This window comes from Canis lupus, chromosome 13 (assembly GCF_003254725.2).
Source record: "Canis lupus dingo isolate Sandy chromosome 13, ASM325472v2, whole genome shotgun sequence".
Classification (NCBI taxonomy): domain Eukaryota; kingdom Metazoa; phylum Chordata; class Mammalia; order Carnivora; family Canidae; genus Canis; species Canis lupus.
In genome coordinates, this window is record NC_064255.1 from 61728904 (window position 1) to 61749575 (window position 20672).

A 20672-nucleotide genomic window follows, 5' to 3' on the forward strand; every position below is an offset into this window, starting at 1 on the left:
CCCCTTATTGCTCCATTTTCTCATTGGTCGATCATGGTGAAGTAGATATAATCACCTCCGTGTTAAAACAAGGAAACCAATATCCAAAACCCTTCGGTGTATGTCTCATGGAGGGTGTTCCTATCCCAAGTTTGCCTGACTGGAAAAACAACTGTATTTTCACTCCAGGCTGACTCTTAATTGCAATTTGTTACAAATTAAGAGACATATCTGAAGCTTCATTAAACTTCTACATTTGTATAAATTAGATTTATTTGAATCTGGGCATAATTTGCCAATTTATATAAATGAGTAGATAAATTCCTCAGTCCTCCTTACCATCCAATCTAATTTAGTGAAGCTTATCTCTCACTAAAGGTTGGGAAATGATGACAAGTAAATATCAGCCATAGAGGTCACTCAGAGTGTTGTGCCCAAGATTGCGAATCCGAGAAACCACCAAGGAGCCGACACTGATGCAAACACACGAGGGTTGATTTACAAGCTCAAGCTTGCGTCCAAGTACACCCGACACAGCGGAGCAGGGACTTGGACCCCGAGGTGGGCTCCAGCTTAGTTTTATGGGCTGGTCTCGGGGACCTCCGGAAGGGGGGGGGAGCAATTCCTCAAGTTCTGTTTACATTTTGATATGGGGCCTTCAAGGGCATTGAGCTCTGTTCCCATTCTGATACGGGACTTTCTGCCCCTGGCTCGGGCTCTGTTCTCATTCTAATACGGGGCTTAACTGAAGTTAGGTAAAGTTCAGCTCTTCTTCACAGCGGCCTGGGATGGCTGTACTTGTGCTAACGCTGAACTTAAGGTGGAATGGCCTTAATTTTCTCTGCCTCCACATCTTCCCGTCTCGGAGGAACCTAAGGAAGAACCCAATCATGGGTCCAGGTTGGTCTCAGAGCGAGTTGGGGGGAATGATTAAAGCAGGATTCGAACCAATCTTGTTGTTGTTCTCGCTCCCATTTACGTACCAGTGAAGAAGCAACATCCCACGTTTAAGGCAGCACATAACCCCCCTGTTGTAAGAAGACTAAGTCTAATCCCCTTCTATTTTGAAGGACAACCTCAGACTAGGGAGTCTTAGAGGTGGGAAATAAGTGAGAACGGCGTGGTCTTAGCTTTAGGGGATTGTCCTTGTCCAGTTGGCTTTTCCATTCTGTCCTTGAGAACGGCGTGTGGGTCAGCTGGCTGGACGTGGGTGTGGTGGACTCGGGGAGTAATCCCGTCGACCTTGAGAGCGGTGGGAGTGGTCAGGATCTCGGTGTAGGGTCCCTTCCAGCGAGGTTGAAGTGTCCGGTGTTGGTATCTCCGCACATACACCCAGTCACCTGGCCGATATCGATGGGGGTCCGGGGGTGGCCCAGTCTCGTAGAGGGCCCTCATCTCAGGCCACGCCTGCTCATGGGTTCATGACATTTGGAGGGAGAAAAGAAGTTGGTGACCATCAAATTCAGCAAGCACCTCAGGTTTTAAATTGGGGATAACAGGTGGAGGAAGACCGAACATGATCTCGTAGGGAGTCAGTCCATCTTATATGGGGAGTTCCTCACCCTATATAGGGCGAAGGGGAGGAGAGTCACCCAGTCCCCGCCAGTCTCCAGGGCTAATTTAGTTCAGGTCTCCTTTACTGTTCTGCTCATCCTCTCTACCTGTCCTGAGCTCTGGGGCCGATGTGCACAATGTCATTTCCAATCTGCCCCAAGTACTAGTGCCACTCCCCGTGTTACCTTAGAGAGGAACCCTGGGCCGTTGTCTGACCCAATCTTAACAGGAAAACCATACCTCGGTGCGATGTCTTCCAGCAGTTTCTTGGTCACCGTCTGTGCCGCTTCATGTTTGGTGGGAAATGCCTCTGTGCATCCTGAAAAAGTATCTACAAACACTAATAAATACCTGTATCCATATTTTCCAGGTTTTACCTCGGTGAAGTCCACTTCCCAGTAGGCTCCTGGGCGGTCCCCCTGGAGCCGGGTGCCCGGGTTAGATCCACGGGCGGTGGCATTAGTTAACTGGCATGGGTGGCAGCTCGTCACGATCTGCTCCATCTTTGCCGGAGAGTCTTTAATAGTGACCTTGCCTGTCGCAGGAGGTCTTCCGTCTTCCTTGTCCCCGTGTGAGTGCTCCGATGCCTTCTGGACAGGCCTCCCCGGCCCAGTTCCCCCGGCAGGAGGACGCTGCAGTCTGCGGCCCTCCCCCAGCCGGGCAAGCACTGGGTCACGGGCAAGCGTTTGATCCAGAGCAAGTCAGCATCAGCACAGCTGGGGGTGTCGGGCAGGGTCGGTGCCCCCGGATCGAGTGTGCGTGTCCGTGGCTACTGCTGCCCCCGTGTATCCGACTCCTTGTCAGATGAAGCTGCTGCGGCCCAGTACCAGGCAGCGTCCGCGCTGGGCGGTGGCTGGTCCTGGAGGTCAGCTCTGACCCCGTGCACCTGCGCCAACGTTCCTGGACAGTCGTGCAGAGGGGGTCCCAGCCTGGGTTAGGGAGACGAGAGGCGTGGGGCCCTGGTGGCCCCTGACACGGTCCGCCCCCCGCTGTGGTTCTACGGATGTGGCCGGTGGGTGGCCGGTGGCGCCAGCCCGGTTCCCCCAGCTTCTGCCCTCTTCGGGGAAACTCCCGCAGGCAACGTCAGTGCCAGTCACTGGGGCTCAGGGCGTTTGGGGGAGACGACATTCGTCTTCTAAACTCAGGACAAGCGCCTGAATCCGGGGCCCCTTTTTGTTTAGGATTTTTGCCCCTTTGGGGTGGAAGCGAATCTGTGCCCCCATCTTGGTGAGCAGGTCCCGACCTGACAACGGGAAGGGACACCCGGGGGTGACCATGAAGGGGTGGGATAGCCGGCCCGGGCCGAGTCCCCAGCTCTTCAGGGAGCCCAGGAGTACAGTGGGTGCCCGCGGCCCCTTGCACCCGTGAAGTCGTTTGCCAATTTCCCTTGGGGTCGTAAGAAAGCCGAGTGCTGTGCCCCGGTGTCCACTAGGAATTCAGGCTGCCCCTCCACTCTGAGGGTTACCCTGGGCTCGGGGAGGGGCGCCGAACCCCGACTCCCCTGGTCGTCCAGGTCCTCCATCTCCAAGATCTTGGCCGGGGCCTTAGGTCTTTCGTTAGGGCAGCTTTTCACCCAGTGGCCCTCTTCTTTGCAATAAGCACATTGGTTTTTGTTCAGCTTAGGGCGCTCCCGACGGGGACCAGGGCCATCCTCCTTAGGTGCCCCTGAGGCCAACTTCTTGAGGCGCCTCCGTCTTTCCCGTGGGTCGCCCATGGTTGTGGCCAGCAGGATCCTGGCCAGGTTTCGGGTCTGCCGGTCACTTAGTGTGGTTTGCTGCTCTTCCGGACTTTATTATTATAGACTCGTTCTGCGACTGTCACGAAGCCCCGCAAGCTCTTCTCTCGTAGTATTCTCCCCAAGAAGGCTGCGGGACCCCCGTCCTTAGCCTGTCTTACTTACCCATACCTCGGCCGCACTGGGAGGCTTGCGCCCCAGCCTGGAGACCGGGCCCCAGAGTCTGGCGGTGGACCCGGAGGCTCTCCTCGCCTCCAGCCGAGTTGTGCGCTTTGGGGGGTAAAAATGGTTTTAGCCAAGGAGGGGGATTCTCGATCATGTCCTGCCAGACCAGGATGTAGGCGGTCAGGGTGGCCGTCCGGTTGGTCCCTGAAGATCACGGCCTTTACTTGTAAGATACTAGGTAGGTGCAAAGTTCCCTCTCGGGGCCATCCCACGCCAAAGGTTGGCCATTCTGACACGCAGTAAGTTTGAAATTTCCCTTTCCGATGTCTGTGCTCAGATTAAGAGCCCCTTTCTCAACGTCCGAGAAGTGGGAGAGCATAAAGGACAGGAGTGTGGTTTGTCTGCCCCATTATGTCCCCCGTCCACACCAGGCACACACAGTTATGACAGTTCACAAATAACACAAACGCACAAGCAGTTAACAGGACCCAGGAACCCTGGCCAGAGCTCACGACAGTTAACAAGGACACAGCAACACAGACAGACGCTCCAGCGGGCGCGGACACAGGGCAGAAAGTAACCCAAAGGGCTGGCAGCCGGCCCTCCACACAGACAAGGGCCCCGTCCCCCTTACAGATGAGGACCCCATCCCCCTTACAGATCAGGACCCCGTCCTCCTTACAGACGAGGACCCCGTCCCCCTTACAGATCAGGACCCCATCCCCCTTACAGACGAGGACCCTGTCCCCCTTACGGATGAGAACCCCGTCCTCCTTACGGATGAGGACCCTGTCCCCCTTATAGATGAGGACCCCGTCCCCCTTACGGATGAGGACCCTGTCCCTCCTTACAGATGAGGACCTCCATTCCCCTTACAGATGAGGACCCCATCCCTCCTTACAGATGAGGACCCCGTCCCCATTACAGACGAGGACCTCTGTCCCCCTTACAGATGAGGACCCCGTCCCCATTACAGATGAGGACCCCGGCCCCCTTACAGATGAGGTCCTCTGTTCCCCTTACAGATGAGGACCCCGTCCTCCTTACGGATGAGGACCCCGTCCCTCCTTACAGATGAGGACCCCGTCCTCCTTACAGATGAGGACCCTGTCCTTCTTATAGATGAGGACCTTGACCTCCAGGTGGGGACAAGGAATGTCTCCTTAAGACCCCCAGTCAACGGCCTGCCAGTGCCTCCACCTAAGCTGATGTCGACCCAATACAGATAGGAATTCCTACAGGTAAAGTACAGGTTAGAGCTCTCAGAGAATATGTGCGCAAAAGGTGGGAAAAGTTGAGTGCTCTCACCACACCTGAAACCTTCCGGATGGGGTCCTGGGGGTCTCTCGGATCCCGGACGAGCCCCCAAATGTTGTGCCCAAGATTGCGAATCTGAGAAACCACCAAGGAGCCGACACCGATGCAAGCACACAAGGGTTGATTTACAAGCTCGAGCTTGGGTCCAAGTGCATCCGACACAGCGGAGCAGGGACTTGGACCCCGAGGTGGGTTTCAGCTTAGTTTAAAGGGCTGGTCTCGGGGACCTCCAGAAGGGGGGTTGGAATTTCTCAAGTTCTGTTCACATTCTGATATGGGGCCTTCAAGGGCATTGAGCTCTGTTCTCATTCTAATAGGGGCTTCCTGCCCTTGGCCTGGGCTCAGTTCTTATGCTCATGTGGGGCTTTCTAGGACATTAAGCTGTAAACTTTTGTTTTTTTCCTGTAACTGAAGTAATGGAAATTTCAGCTCTTCTTCGCAGGGGCCTGGGATGGCTGGACGTGTGCTAACGCTGAACTCAAAGTGGAACGGCCTTAATTTTCTCGGCCTCCATAGTTCAAAAACCAGAAGGATGCCAATACATGTATATTTAATATATGAAAAATATTCATGTACTCGCTTTGTGTATGCACACAGTCAGTTTTGGCTAGGGAGTTTTATTATTTTTAAATGCCTTCTCTCTTGTAGGACCCCTGGTAACCTCGCAATTAGTCTTTATGCGTTTTGATCATTCATAGTTCTATTACACGAGTTAGATATTAAAGAAAGCAACGTCTCAAACAGCCATTTGCCAGAATTTCCCCTAAGCACTGACAGAAAATAAGAAGGAATGAATGAATTTTCTCATTTTGCTGTAAGTACTGCTTTGATGCATGTAACTGTCATTCATTCACTTTATGGCTATATGACAGTCCATTGTGTGAATATATCACAATAGATTTATTCATTCTACTATAGAGGATCTTTCTGTATTTCGCATTTCTTGTACTTCTAAACCATGTTGCGAGAAACACATCTCCTGGTGCAAATACCCAAGGATTTCTTTAAAGTATACACTCAGGAATAGAATTGCTTGGTTGTAGGCATACGTACCTTCACTACTGTTAGAATGCCATGGTTTTTCATAAATATAACTAAGTTATACTTCCTGAAACAATGTACAAAAGTTGCGGTTGCTGTACTATTTTGTCATCACTGGAACAGTTGTCCCTTTGTAAGTCTGATGGATATAAAATAGTTTTTGATTGTGGCTTTAATTTGAATGTTTATGATTGCCAAAGATTAAATATTTTTATGTGTTTGTGTTCTTATTGTCCATGAAAGGGCTTCCTGTTTTTCCCCATTTTTTTTCTATTGAATTAACTTTCTTTTTTTTTTGTTTTTTTTTGTTTTTTTTTTTGAATTAACTTTCTTTTATTGACTGCAAACCTATCTTATTTTGAATCACAAATACTTTAGATTATGTGTTTCAAATATTTTCTCTCATCTCAGCCTCATTGCCTTTGCCTCTGCAGCTATCTTAACTGAAAATAATGATTTTGATTAAAGTAATCAATCTTGTATCTTGCTAAAAAATTATTTGTTATTCTGAGGACATGATATTATTTATATTAACTATTTAAGCTTTAAAATTTTACTTTTGGCTTTTAATCTTTAACCTACTTATATAGAAGGGGCAATGCAGGAATCTCATTTGATTTTCTCTTATTTAAATACCTAAGTGTCCCAGTACCATTTATTAAAAATTTTGTTCACCTACCAGTCTATAACATCACACATAGTTTTGTTTTTAAGACAAAATAGGCCATTTCTATCTATAATTTTTACCCAACTCTTTTTCAAATAGTAATCTCTCACAACCATCAATATATTGACACCTACTTCATTACTTTAAATGGTTAATAGACATTTCTTGAATGAAATTGTCACAATTGCATCAATCCTTTTGTTAATAATCAAGTTGTTTCCATTCTTCACCATTAAATATGTTGCCATATCAAATATTCTAGCACATCTATTCTTGCAACTTTTAATTATGTTTCTGTAGAAGGCATTTTGAAAAATGAAAATTGCCTACTTATTTTTGTAAGGGTTACTTTTCTTCGTATACTTAAGTCCCAAAAACACATAGTATTTGACTAAATGCAGAAGCTGACATGATAAAGGGATGTGCAAGAGTGTAAAACATGCTACTCTTCTTCATTTTTTGTTTGTTTTGGGAAATACAGGGTTTTTTTAATAAAATATGTTATTTATGCTGACTAATAAATGTATTTTAAAATAAATGCATAAATATTTCAAAAAATGAAAAGTGAAAATTGTGGATCAAGGGCTGCCTATTTGGGTGAAGGAGAATGGGAGATACATGCTTCCAGTTGTGGAATGAATAAGCCATGGGGATGAAAGGTAGAGCATTGGGAATACAGTCAATGGTATTATAATAGTGTTGTATGGTTATAGATGGTAGTTACGGTTGAGCATGGCAAAAAGTAGAGTTGTCAAATCACTATGTTGATACCTGAAACTAGTGTAGCATTGTGTGTCAACTATAATTTAAAACATTTAAAAAATAAGTCATAGGTGAAAATTACAACATAGAGAATATAGCCAATAGTACTGAAATAACATTGGACGATGACGGATGAGGACTACACTTAGTACAGAGCACTGAGTGATGCACAGAGTTGTTGAATCACTGGGTTGTACATCTGAAACTAACATCACAGTCTATATCAACTGTACTTCAATGTGGAAACAAATTAAATTTAAAAACCCAAAAGGGTGCTTATTTGCAATATTGATATTTTCAAAACACTCTCAGAATTGTCCCAGTTTACATTCCCACCAGCAATGACTTTCCATGCCTTTTTCCTCCAATTCTTGATAACATTATGAATTATCACTTTATTGTTGCCATTCTGATAGGTGAAATAACTGTTGTTTTAATCTCTTTGATTTTATGGACGTCAGTTTTTGCAGCATCTCATATGCCTTCTTGACAATATTTTACCTACTTTTCCAGATTTTTTTTTCATCTTTTCACTCTCTTTACCCTGACAGTGTCTCATCATCACCACTTCATACATGTTTATAGTTATTTATCATCTGTCTCACCACTAGAATGAAAGTTCCTTAGAGTAAGGACTTTGCTTTTCTCATTTCTTTATTTTTATGGTCTAGAACAGGGATCATTAAGCGATGGCTTCTGGATCAAATACAGCCTACTGTGGGTTTCAGCAACAGTTTTTTTGGAACACAGCTATGCCCTATTGCCACTGTACTAGCTGTGGCTGCTTCTGTGCTACATCGCAGAGGAATTGCAACAGAGACTTTATGGCACACACAACCAAAAATATTTACTATCTAATCCTGTAAAGAAAAAAGTTTGCCAAATCCTGGCCTAGAAAGCTACCATGCCGTTTGTGAAATGAATAAATAAAAGAGAAAGAAAGATAAATAGGTTTGTAGATGTTCTTTCCATATTAAAGATAGCATTCATTTTTGTCACATATATCATCATTGATTCTTATATTTGTTTGATGTTCAACTTTCAATGCATAAGAATTTTAAGTTTTAATGCGGTTACATGTGTTGATATCTTATTCAGTGGTTTCAAGATTTGATGAGAAGCTAATAAAGCGCTACCTGATACCACCATCCTCCCCACATAAATTCAATAATATTCTTTGTGGACTAATGTAGACTTGTTGAAAGAATGGATAGGCCTTAGGTGCTGAAAAAAGACACCTCGTTTAAAAGAAGGGTTTGTTCAAACATTTATTCCATAAATTGAGATTATTCTATCATTTGGATACTCTATATTATATTATTCCTATTTGATCTGCCAGAGAGGTATATTTAACATCACTCACTTCTACTATACATTTCGTTTTATGTTTCCCTTTATCATAATACGTCTAAGTCAGAGAAGATAGAAAATACAGTAAAGCAGGGTAAGATCTTATCACAGTTTTGCTTCGTTTATTTTCAAATAGCTTTCGCTCTTCTGGTAATGATCAGGAAGTTATTAAGAAGAAAGTATAAAATTTGTTTGATAGTGATGGTAACTCATTTCATTTGTTTTTACTCAAAATATTTGTAATCGTTTATTCATCTTTCTGGAAGTAACATTCTGCAGATCACATGTCTGATTCTTGTAATATCAACAATGTCTTAAAACTTAGATTAACTCTTGTTTTGAATGTTATGTGAGTAAATGAATACATAGCATTAGAAATTTCTCAAGTGTTACCTTCATCACCTGGTTAGAAAAAGGAAATTATGTTAGAAAGCATTTTATAAACTCTCCTGGGCAATTAAAATGCATGTTTTCACAATCATTGGCATCATGTTACACCTGCTTACTGCAATGATGGAGGGAGGGAGGGAGGGAGAATGAATGTGTGTATATAGAGGCTTTCTTCCTTTAAGTTGTTCTCCTTTGTGTGTAAATAATAAGCCCTCGGAAATTGGAAGGAAACCTATAGCTCGCTTTCAAGACAATTGCCTATAGCTGTGTGTTCCATCTTCAGATTTAAAGCAATCTAATGTTTGACCAGAAAGAAGTTGTATGATCGTGTGTAACTCATCCGTGCCCTTTCAAAGGGCAAATTTTTGCCAAAGGACAGAGTTTAAGAGGAAATATATCTGAAATTAAATAACAGCAGACTTCTGAGGCTTTGGAGAAAGAGATCACAAGTCATATGTACTTAAACTCATCTCACCCGAAAGGGATAGATTGCTTTACATAAATTCTTATTTTAAAATGACAAACATGAATTTAATATCTTCCAAGATATGTTTTCCTTTATAAAATTTCTAAGCAGAGAGGCAACTCCCCAGGGGGATCAACATAGCTCCTAACCAAGTCCACAAGGCTTCAAATGGGTCTTTTAGGCATGAATACAGAACAATCTACTGAATGTACATCTCTCAAAGATCCACACATGAGGCTCTTGAGGTGATACCAGGTCCCTGATGTTTGCTAAACGTGGTCCATTTTATTATTTACAAACTATAGGCACAGTGCCCAGAGACAATAGTTTTCAGGGGCCTATAAAATTTTGAAGCCAGAAAATATTGGCTCAGCAATAGGAAGATTATGAAATAAGAATGAGTAAATATGTAGTGGTCAACATAACATAACTTTATGGTAGCCATGCAATTGTTACATTTAGTATTAATAAGATTTCCATTGGGCAGCCCCTGTGGCCCAGTGGTTTAGTGCCTCCTGAAGCCCAGGGCGTGATCCTGGAGACCCTGGATGGAGTCCCATGTCGGGCTCCCTGCATGGAGCCTGCTTCTCCCTCTGCCTATGTCTCTGCCTCTCTCTCTCTCTCTCTCTCTCTCTCTCTGTCTCTGTGAATAAATAAATAAAATCTTAAAAAAAAAAGATTTCCATTTCATTTAGGAACTATTTATAAATTCAATTTTCTTCACTTTGCCAGAATTTTCACACAGACATCATGATTTGAGAGAAATTAGAGCCAATTAATTGCTCATAGCTAAATATTTTTCAAAATAATATTATCAATATTCTTTTTTGTGTCAAGTATGATATGTAACATAGGAGGTGTATACATTTTAGTGTACTTAATGTAATGTATAAAGCCAGAAATCTGAGCAATTTTATCTTCATGCTGTTTCTTCATATGCTGTTGACCCCTGAACACTTAAAACTCAAGTTCTAAGTACCGCAGCTATCACTTTAATTGCTTTCAGCTGTTTTGCAGGATTTACTGCAAGAACCTCCTAGTGGCAGAACTGGAGACACTCAGGCTTCCACAGAGCACATGGTGCCTTCTTGCCAGAGCAAAGAACTAAAAGCCTGGAAAGAGAGGGTCAGGACTTTTGGGAGCCCCATAGAGAACTTCCAGACGTAGCTGTTTGAAATAGTAAGGTTTGGGGTAGGGCTTAGATGAAAAGGAGTTTTTAAAAAGATACGCTTTTTGCTGTATGGCAACCTATTCTCACTCCTTTTCACTCACACAGACACTTCCCACAGACTTTAGTAAAACTTCTCTCAGAGTCTCGAATGCTGCACCAGGCAGGAACAGGAAAGGAAGTGGGTGCAGGCGCGTGCACATGCACACACTAGTGCATGAGCACAATTGACATATAAAAATGGTAAGATAATATAATAACCATAGAACAAAAGAGTCCACGTGTGATAGAAGTAACTCAAAACCACTTTGCTTAGTTGGTTGTTTCCTACTTGGTGCTCCTTACTCATGGTTCTCAACCACATCCTAGCCCACCTGGTGGATTAGGATGTGAATAATATTACTCCCATCTCTAAAGTTACATTATAATTATTAAATATCTCAAAGTCACATCATAATTATTAAATATCTCTTTGCATAAGATAAAATTTGTGTAAATTAAAAAATCTGGAGAAAACTGTCTCAGATATTCTTAAGAGTGCTGTGGTAGAAGAATAGGACCATCTATAAATAATACAAATGACTAGTTACTTGAAGGAACAAAGAAAATATCAATGAAACTCAGTGAATATAGTGTGCTAAATATAGTGTGCATAAGTCCCATTTCATATGCAGCAAACTGATAACAGAAACAGGTATACAGTGCTTAGTAGATGCAATGTGTTTCAGTCATAACAACCCTATTAGCATCTTGCAGGACTAGCCTAGGTATTTGTAGCTTCTGCATCTCACAAATGAAAAGACAGTGGCAAGAGCAGTTATTTAACTGCCCAAAGCTAGTACAGAAATTATAGAGAGCTAGTGGGCTGTAGAGCAATATCCCAAGCCAGGAGACATGGCTCCAGCTAAAGCCCCTTTCTCTATCTCTCTGCTAAAGATAATACAGCACACTCACTTTCCATTGTCTCTTATCTAATAGACATTTTCAATTATCTTTCTTCTTTGAAGGTTATTCTTTTCTCCCTTAAAAATGTACATACCAAAAGGCTTCCCTTTTTGATTTACCCCAAAGATACAGATGCAATGAAACGCAGGGACACCTGCACCCCGATGTTTCTAGCAGCCATGTCCACAATAGCCAAACTGTGGAAGGAGCCTCGGTGTCCATGGAAAGATGATGGATAAAGAAGATGTGGTTTATGTACACAATGGAATTACTCAGCTTTTAGAAATGACAAATACCCACCATTTGCTTCAATGTGGATGGAACTGGAGGGTATTACGCTGAGTGAAGTAAGTCAATCGGAGAAGGACAAACATTGTATGTTCTCATTCATTTGGGGAATATAAATAATAGTGAAAGGGAATATAAGGGAAGGGAGAAGAAATGTGTGGGAAATATCAGAAAGGGAGACAGAACGTAAAGACTCCTAACTCTGGGAAACGAACTAGGGGTGGTGGAAGGGGAGGAGGGAAGGGGGTGAGGGTGAATGGTGACGGGCACTGAGGGGGGCACTTGACGGGATGAGCACTGGGTGTTATTCTGTATGTTGGTAAATTGAACACCAATAAAAAATAAATTTATTTAAAAAATTTTAAAAAATAAAATTTGTAATATTAAAAAAAAGACTTCCCTTTTGAAAAAAATGTGCTTAATCCTTACCCTAAATCTTCGTCTTTACTTTTTGTTTTTTAATCTTAAGCTTGTCAAATCCCACCATGCTCAGTAGTGCTATTATTTGTCTCTCTGGGTAAATCTCAAGCTTCTCTTTTTCCACAAGTAACCCTGGAGCAATGTACCTAGAGACCTAGAGACCTGGAGCTCAACCCATCTTTGTCCTTACCTTTCTCAAGCTTCACTGCAAAATTTTAATGTAAATGGAATGACTCGTATTGAGGTAAATTTACGTATAGTGAGACACTGTAAGTAGAACTTAGGAAAATGTTGCAGAACTTCATTTTTATTTTTATCAAATTTTTAATTTTTTGTATATCTCATTCTATTCAAATAACCACTTCAAGTGAGACCCTGAAGCCCTTCAAAGGCCTCATTAACGTTCTTGTCCCTTGGGGCCCTACCTTTTCTCAACTAGAATGAAGTATCCAATTAGGGGCATTTAAGACCTTTCCATGATCTGCATTTATTTGGTTTGTGTCCCATTTGTGTTCCCATTTAAAATTATGGCAATTTGTAAGGAGCACCAGACACAGTATATATGCTGACAACTATTAACCTAAAACATAAGTTCAGGGTGAATAATAATTTAGCATAAGACGGTATATACATATATTCTGAGTTGCTCCCTTGTCATAAGAAACTGATGCCAAAGAAAGTATCTTTTAACTAAATGAGCTTTTGGTGATTTTTAAATTTTCTCTGCTTATTGCATCTTTTTACTTTAATAGTGTACTCACCACTTAGTCTTTTTTGTTTTTATAACAATAGTATCAGAAATATTTAAGTTAACAAAATGTCAAAAGATCAGACATCAAACACATTTCCATGCAAACATATATTTCTGTTTATGTTTATCTGAAATCATTGGTCAACAAAGTAAATTTTGCAGACAGCTCACTTTAATGATGAAGTAAATTCATCCTTGATTTATAATAATTTTTATCATCATTCTTCTTTAATAATGCAAGTACTTCATCCTTTTTTAAATAGAAAAGATGGGACATAATTTAAATCACACTATCAGTAAATGTGAAGTTTTGTCTTTTCTGTTAGTCTTCTCTGTTAAGCTATCATTCATAATTTCTGTTATTATGCCTACTTGATCATTCATATCCCTTCATTCATTATTCAATATTCCTAGCATCTAGTGCTAAGCTGGAAGAAGGCCTTCAGCTTTATAAATTTTATAGTGCAATAAAGGAGACAGACAGGCAATAAAAATGTCATTTCATTATTTAAAAAGATAGTTAAAGTCTGTACGTGGTATAATGAAAATACCAAAAAGGGGTCCGTGTGGGAAGAGTCGCAAAAGTTTGAGATTATTTTTCATTATTAATAAGAGTTAAAAGAGGTGAGTGGGGTGTTGTTTTTTGAGGAAGGAGCAGATTTAGGATGAAGAGCAGCATGAACCAACAGCCTAGAGTAATGAGCTACTGAAGAAATGGGAGAAGGATGATGCAATCAGATTCCTGCTTTTGAAAGATCACACCAGCATTGCTCTTTATCTCTTTTGGTTTTGTATTTAAACTATATTTTGCTTGATGATGAGCCAAATAAGCATTTAAGAGCTAGAAGATATGGGAGCCAAGGTGGCTCAGTCTGTTAAGCGTCTGCCTTCAGCTCAGGTCATGATCCCAGGGTCCTGGGATGGAGCCCCATGACGGGCTCGCTGCTCCACAGGAAGCAGGGGGTGCAGGGGGTGTGGGGAAGCCTGCCTCTCCTTCTCCCTCTTCTCCTCCCCACTGCTTGAGCTCTGTCAAATAAATAAATAAAATCTTTTTTTTTAAAAAGAACTATAAGACAAAGAAGACTGATAAATGAGACTAAAATACCTAGTTGTGGTGGAAAGATCTTATAATGACAGCTTTATACTCAATATTCTGGAGGTTACAGGTTTCTGAAAGCAAGGTATTTAAGTCAGAAGCCAAAGTAATCTAGGTCATGTTTTTAATATTTATAAATTGTTTAAAGATCATATAATTATATTTGTAGATATACTCAGTATCATAGCCCACAAATTATATATGCCTATATACACATTTATGTGTTATATGTATATATTTGTGTATGAATAAGTATGATCCTGAAAATTATATATTCTTACTAGTGATGATAAAATGGAAAAATTGCCATTGATGAAGAAGTCTGCTACTAATTAAAGATTTTCCAATAAGCAAAAAACAAAACAAACAAAAAAACCAAAAACAAAAACAAAAATGCCAAGGCAGAAAAGATAAGATGGTGGCATTCAGTAGAGAAAGATGGTATCATATAATGAAATCCCCAATGACTGCTTACTTCCATTTATTTTCTTGAAGCTGTATTCGTATGTATGTAGTGGTTTCAATATAATCCAAGGAGCTAATGACATAGCTGAGATCCAGCAGAAAATGAGACCACCAAGGAATGCTTGAGTGAAGACCATAAGCCACAAGACAGCAACTGAATAGATGGGAACTCTGTCTAGACACCAGGAGCAAGGAGACAGTTCTTTGTGGATTCACAGGTGGCAGCACAAGGAATTGTAGTTTGGTGCTTACTGGTGTAAGCCTTAATGCTTAATGGTGTATATGATTAACCTTCTATTCTGACAACCTATGGTCAAAGTGCCATCATGAAGGTTGGCAGGCATTCCTGACTTCTATTCCCACAAGTATTGGTAGTGTCCTCCTTAACTTCTCCCACCAGTCACGGTTTTTGTTGTGTTTTGTATTTTAAGATTTTATGTATTTATTTGACAGCAAGTGAGAGAGCAAGAGAGCACAAGCAGGGGGAACGGCATAGGCAGAGGGAGAGGGAGAAGCAGAGTGCCTGCTGAGCAAGGAGCCCAATGTGGGGCTTAAACCAATCACCCCAGGATCATGACCTGAGCCAAAGACAGACACTTAACTGACTGAGCCACCCAGGCACCCCAAGTCACAGTTCTTCATGAAATTAATTACTGGAGAAATTAGGAAAAGGGCACATCCACATTGGAAGTTACCTTTTTTCTTTTTTTTTTTAATAATTCTTTTTTTTTAAAAGTTTATTTATTTATTCATGATATAGATAAAGAGAGGCAGAGACACAAGCAGAGAGAGAAGCAGGCTCCATGCCGGGAGCCCGACGCAGGACTCGATCCCAGGACTCCAGGATCATGCCCTGGGCCAAAGGCAGGTGCCAAACCGCTGAGCCACCCAGGGATCCCAATGGAAGTTACCTTTCAAAAGTATGCTATATTGAAGTTAATTAACTAATAAGAGACCTACTATACCTTTTCTTTTAGTTTGATGGGTCCTATTATTTGGTAGGGTACCTTATATAATTAGATTTTATTTTGAAATCTAAAATAAGATTTTACAGAAGCATATTCAAATTTGAGTATGGCTAAGTATCCTATAAGAAAAGAAGAACTACCCCAAATTATCAGCAAAACTTCTAAAATAGTGACATATGTAAGGAATTATCAAGCCATAATTGTTATATGTGGAGTTACAGACACAGATATGAATTCTGATGCCCTCAAGAAAATAGTATCTAGTTTCTAAAACGGTGGCCTACGTACTTTGGGAGTCACAGCATCTTTGTTAAGTTGATAAAAGCAATGGAAAGTCTCCCAAAATATCCATACCTACAATACACAAAGCATTATATACGATTTCAGCAGGTTCTTGGATGCTCCTGAAGTCCCATCCATGAACCTGCATTAGAAAATTTGATAACAATCTTTTTTATCTTTTAAAGATTTCATTTATTTTGAGAGAGAGAGTGAGCAAGGAGAAGGGCAGAGGGAGAGAGAGAATCTCAAGCAGGCTCCCCACTGAGCACGGAGCCTGGCCCCTCAGGTGGGGCTCAATCTCACACCTGGAGACCATGACCCGAACTGAAACTAGAGTCAGACACTCAACCCACTGAGCCACTCACATGCTCCTATCTTTATCTTTGTAAGATTTTGACAGAAATTTAAGTCAAGTGTCATGCATGAAACGTAAAGAGTAAAGGAAGTTTTTGAGAGAAGTAGGGGTCTTTTTTAGTTTTATTAAACTTTTAGATCTATATTTTCTGTCATTCAGAAAGATTTGTTACCCCAAAACTCTTCTCATTCTTTGCTCTCGTTGCTCATTTACTACAACGACTATGAATTAAATGTACTCAGTTTTGTTCTGTAAATAGGTGTAATCACAAGCAAATGGTCTTGATCCTGGTACCTCTTTTTTTTTTTTTTTTTCCTAATACACACAATAAGTAGGAGCTTGGTCATTTTTCAGATTGACAGAGAATGACAGGAAGAAATATTTGAAGAAAATGAGCAAAGAACGAAATGGAATTTTCTTAGAGTTGAGCATGAGAAAAATGTGAAATGCAGTCTAAATAAGTTGTCAGTAGATTAATGAAGAAAACAGCATTTGCTAAAGCTAGAAAGCAGATATTTTTAAATGAAATTTTAGATTTCAAGTTGGAATAGAAATTGATCTTCATCTCCTGATGAGGAAACTTTTTTAAAGGCTTTGAAGTTCTAAGAAATAAATTTGTCATACGAGTTTGTGACAATCTGAATGCCAGTCACAGATGATGTATTCTTGCATCCTTATGGTGTGATCACTGCTGAAAATAACTGCTTCTTGTCTTGTTTAGTTTAGAAACAGAAAAAGGACAGATCCATTTTCCAACTGTTTTGTAACAGTTCCAGCTGGGTCAATACTCTGAGATTCTGCATATTCTGTCCTGATAAATACGGCAACACAGGGAGATACCAACGTCTATCCTTTGTCTGACATTAGGTGGCTTGTAAGTCACAGGTTAGAGTTCTTGTTTTGCATAGCTTCATCGACGTTTCTTCTGAGTTTCTGAGCTGCACCAGTTGAACATGAATTAGGAACGAAGACAAAAGGAAGGCGGCAGTTGGCTGAAGGCAATCACAGCAGAAGCATTAGGTAGGAATAATGCAGAGAGAAATGAACTATGTTGACTTGCTGCTGCTCAGATCCATAATATGAGGATAGCTAAGTAAACATCCATTAGATTCGGCAGTACACACAGGTGGTTATTTTGTCAACCGGGACAGGCCACGGGGCTCCCAGATATTTGGTCACACATTATCCTAAGTGTTTCCATAAGGGTACTTTTGGATGAGACTAACATTTCAATCCATATACTTTGCCTAAAGTAGACGGCCTCCATAACGTGGGCGGGCCTCATCCAATCAGTTGAAAGAATGAATGGACTAAAAAGAGCTGCCTATCTGAGCAAGAGCGATTTATCCAGCAGACTGCCTCCAGACTTCATCTTGCCATATCCATCTTCCTGGTTCTATGGCAGACAGCTTTCGGACTGAAAATGCAGTATCGGCTCTCCTAAGTGTCCAGGCTACCAATCTACCTTGCACATTTTGGATCTAGCCTTCATAATCTCATGAGCTAATTCCTTATAGTTAATCTCTTTACATACACACATACACATGCGCACACACACACACACACACACACAATTGGTTTTTCCCTGTTTGTCTGAAGGAGTCAATATTGGAGATCACTGGGGACCTTTTGATATGACCAGTTTCAGAAGAGGATTGGGAGTAGAAGCTGAAGTATGGTAAATAACAGAGAAAATGAGGAAATAAATGTGACATAAGTAGGTACCTTTTTTGAGAAGTTTGACTACAAAGGAGAGCAGATAAATAAAGTGATGGGAGAAGGGATTGAGGATGCAAAATTGAGTAATTTTTTTTAAAATATGAAAGATACTAAAGAAAACAGGTTTCTGTGAAAATAGTAGTTATGAGGGAGAGGCTCATAAGAATAAGGAGAGAAAAAAAAAAAAAAGAATAAGGAGAGAAAAAGAGAAGAATCCTGGAGAGGGTGGGGATGGATGTGACCCAGATCACAAGTGGAAGGAGGGATGCTTGCTCTACTCCATTACAAGAGCAGAAGTTAGTGGTGTACGAGGTTGAATATTGTCCTCCAAAAATCCATGCTTAACTGGAACCTCAGAATTTAACCTTGTTTGGAAGTTGGGTCTTAGCAGGTATATGCTATATCGGTTGATGTAGTCACACTGGACGAGGGTAGGCCCCAATCCAATGACTGGTGTCCTTATGAGAAAGAGACAGAAACATACAGAAGAATGCCATGTAAAAACAAGTATGCAGTAGAGCGTCACATCTACAAACCAAGAAATGCCGAGGATCTCTAGCAACCATCAGAAGCTAGGAGAGAGTCACAGAACAGACTACCCCCAGAGACTGTGGGCTGAAGTAAGATTCAGGATGAAACCACTGGAATAGAGGGAGCCTGGGAACTGAGACCAAGGTATGGAAAGACTGTCAATGAAAATATTAAAATCACTAAGAATTACAATAGTGGTGAAGAGAGGAATGCTGAGCCATTTTCTTCAAGAACTGAGAGTAGTGGGACGCCTGGGTGGCTCTGGTTTAGTGCCTGCCTTCGGCCCAGGGAGTGATCCTGGAGTCCCGAGATCGAGTCCCACATCAGGCTCCCTGCATAGAGTCTGCTTCACCCTCTGCCTATGCCTCTGCCTCTCTCTCTCTCTCTCTGTATGTCTCTTATGAATAAAAAAATAAAATCTTAAAAAAAAAAAAAGAACTGAGAGTAGTGTCCTGGCATCATGGAGAAGAAGATTGAAATAAGGAGAGGTAGTAATATTCAAAACTGGATATTTATAATAGAGAGGCTAAAATAGCCTAGGAGCTGCTGTGGGGTCCTGGATCCACCTTTATACCTCTAGTTCCTTTGATACACAGAAAGGCAGAAGATAAAACCACTATGCACCTGTCAGAGCTACGGAAGAAACCATGTCCTTGGTTGGAGGCAGGTGTAGGAGAAGGCAAAGGGAAGCTGCACAGATGAAGGTGAACATAAAGGTTCTATTACTCAGGGTTCTCCAGAGAAGCACAGCCAAAAGGAGAAAGACATGTGTGTATATGCCTGTGCATGTACACGTACAATTGACCTTGAACAATGCAGAGGTTAAGAGTGCCAACCCCCGCATAGTAGAAAAGCCACAAAGAACTTTTGACTTCCCCAAAAATATAACTTCTGTAGCCTACTATTGACTGGAATCCTTACTGATAAAATGAAAAATCAACACATGTTTTATATGTTATACTTATTATATACTCTATTTTTAAAGTAAGCTAGAGAAAAGAAAATGTTAAGAAAATCATAAGTACTTTGTGCTTATTGAAAAAAAATTATGTATAGGTGGACCCATACATTTCAAGCCTGTGTTGTTCAAGGTTCAACTGTATATATTATTTTACATAGTACACACACACATACACACACACACTAATTAATTAAAGTAATTACAGAAGTCCAACAGTCTGAGTATTAGAGAGCCAATGGTATTTGTTCTGGTCTACATGTGAAAGCCCAAGAACCAGGAGCACCAATGTCAAAAGGCAGGAGAAGATAAATTGTCATGTCAAGCCAAGAGAGTGAATTCACCTTTCCTCTGCAGTTTTGTTCTATTCAGGCCCTACACAGATTGAATGATGCCCATCCACAGTGATGAGGGTGATCTTTAGTCTACTGGATCAAATGCTTTCCTCTTCTAGAAACACCCTCACAGACACATTTAAAAATAATGTTTTACCAGTTATCTGAGTATCCTTTAACTCAATCCGATTGACACATAAAATTAACCATCACAAAGTTGTCTCTTGTAATACACTTTGGATAATGGTGATCTAAGTGAATATCAAGCACATATTCCTGGGGGGATATCCTAGCTCTCTACACTTGGTGTAAGAGCTCACAGATATTTAGTCTAGAGGTGTGTAAAATGCAGCAGGGCCCACTCTGGAAATGATGGAAATCCTACCACCATAACTCACTTTTTCCATTGTCTGAACCATGGAAGATCTCAAGCGCCACCTTAGAAAACAGCGTTTTAAATTTTATTTTTTTAAATATTTTTATTTATTTATTCATGAGCGACAGAGAGAGAGAGAGAGAGAGGCAGAGACACAGGCAGAGACACAGGCAGAGGGAGAAGTAGGCTCCACGCAGGGAGCCCGACGTGGGACTCAATCCTCGATCCCAGGTCTCCAGGATCACACCCTGGGCTGAAGGCAGCACTAAACCGCTGAGCCACCCGGGCTGCCCGCATTTTAAATTTTAAATAATATAACAGGAAATACACAAATAGCACAATGAACACACAGTAAAAAAATAGAGCAAAAACGGTAAATGCTTAAAGACATGCTATCATAGCAGTCCTAGGCTTTTAAAATGTTTTTCAGAAAGAATTGCTCTTTACAACTATAGCAGCTACTTAGGTTATGAATTTTTTAGCAACTCAATCCTGAATTTCAAAAGTACTTTTAAATATCCATAATATTAAAAGAATTATCTTTAGTTTCAATTAATTGCAAACTTAGACTATTATAACAAACTATGAA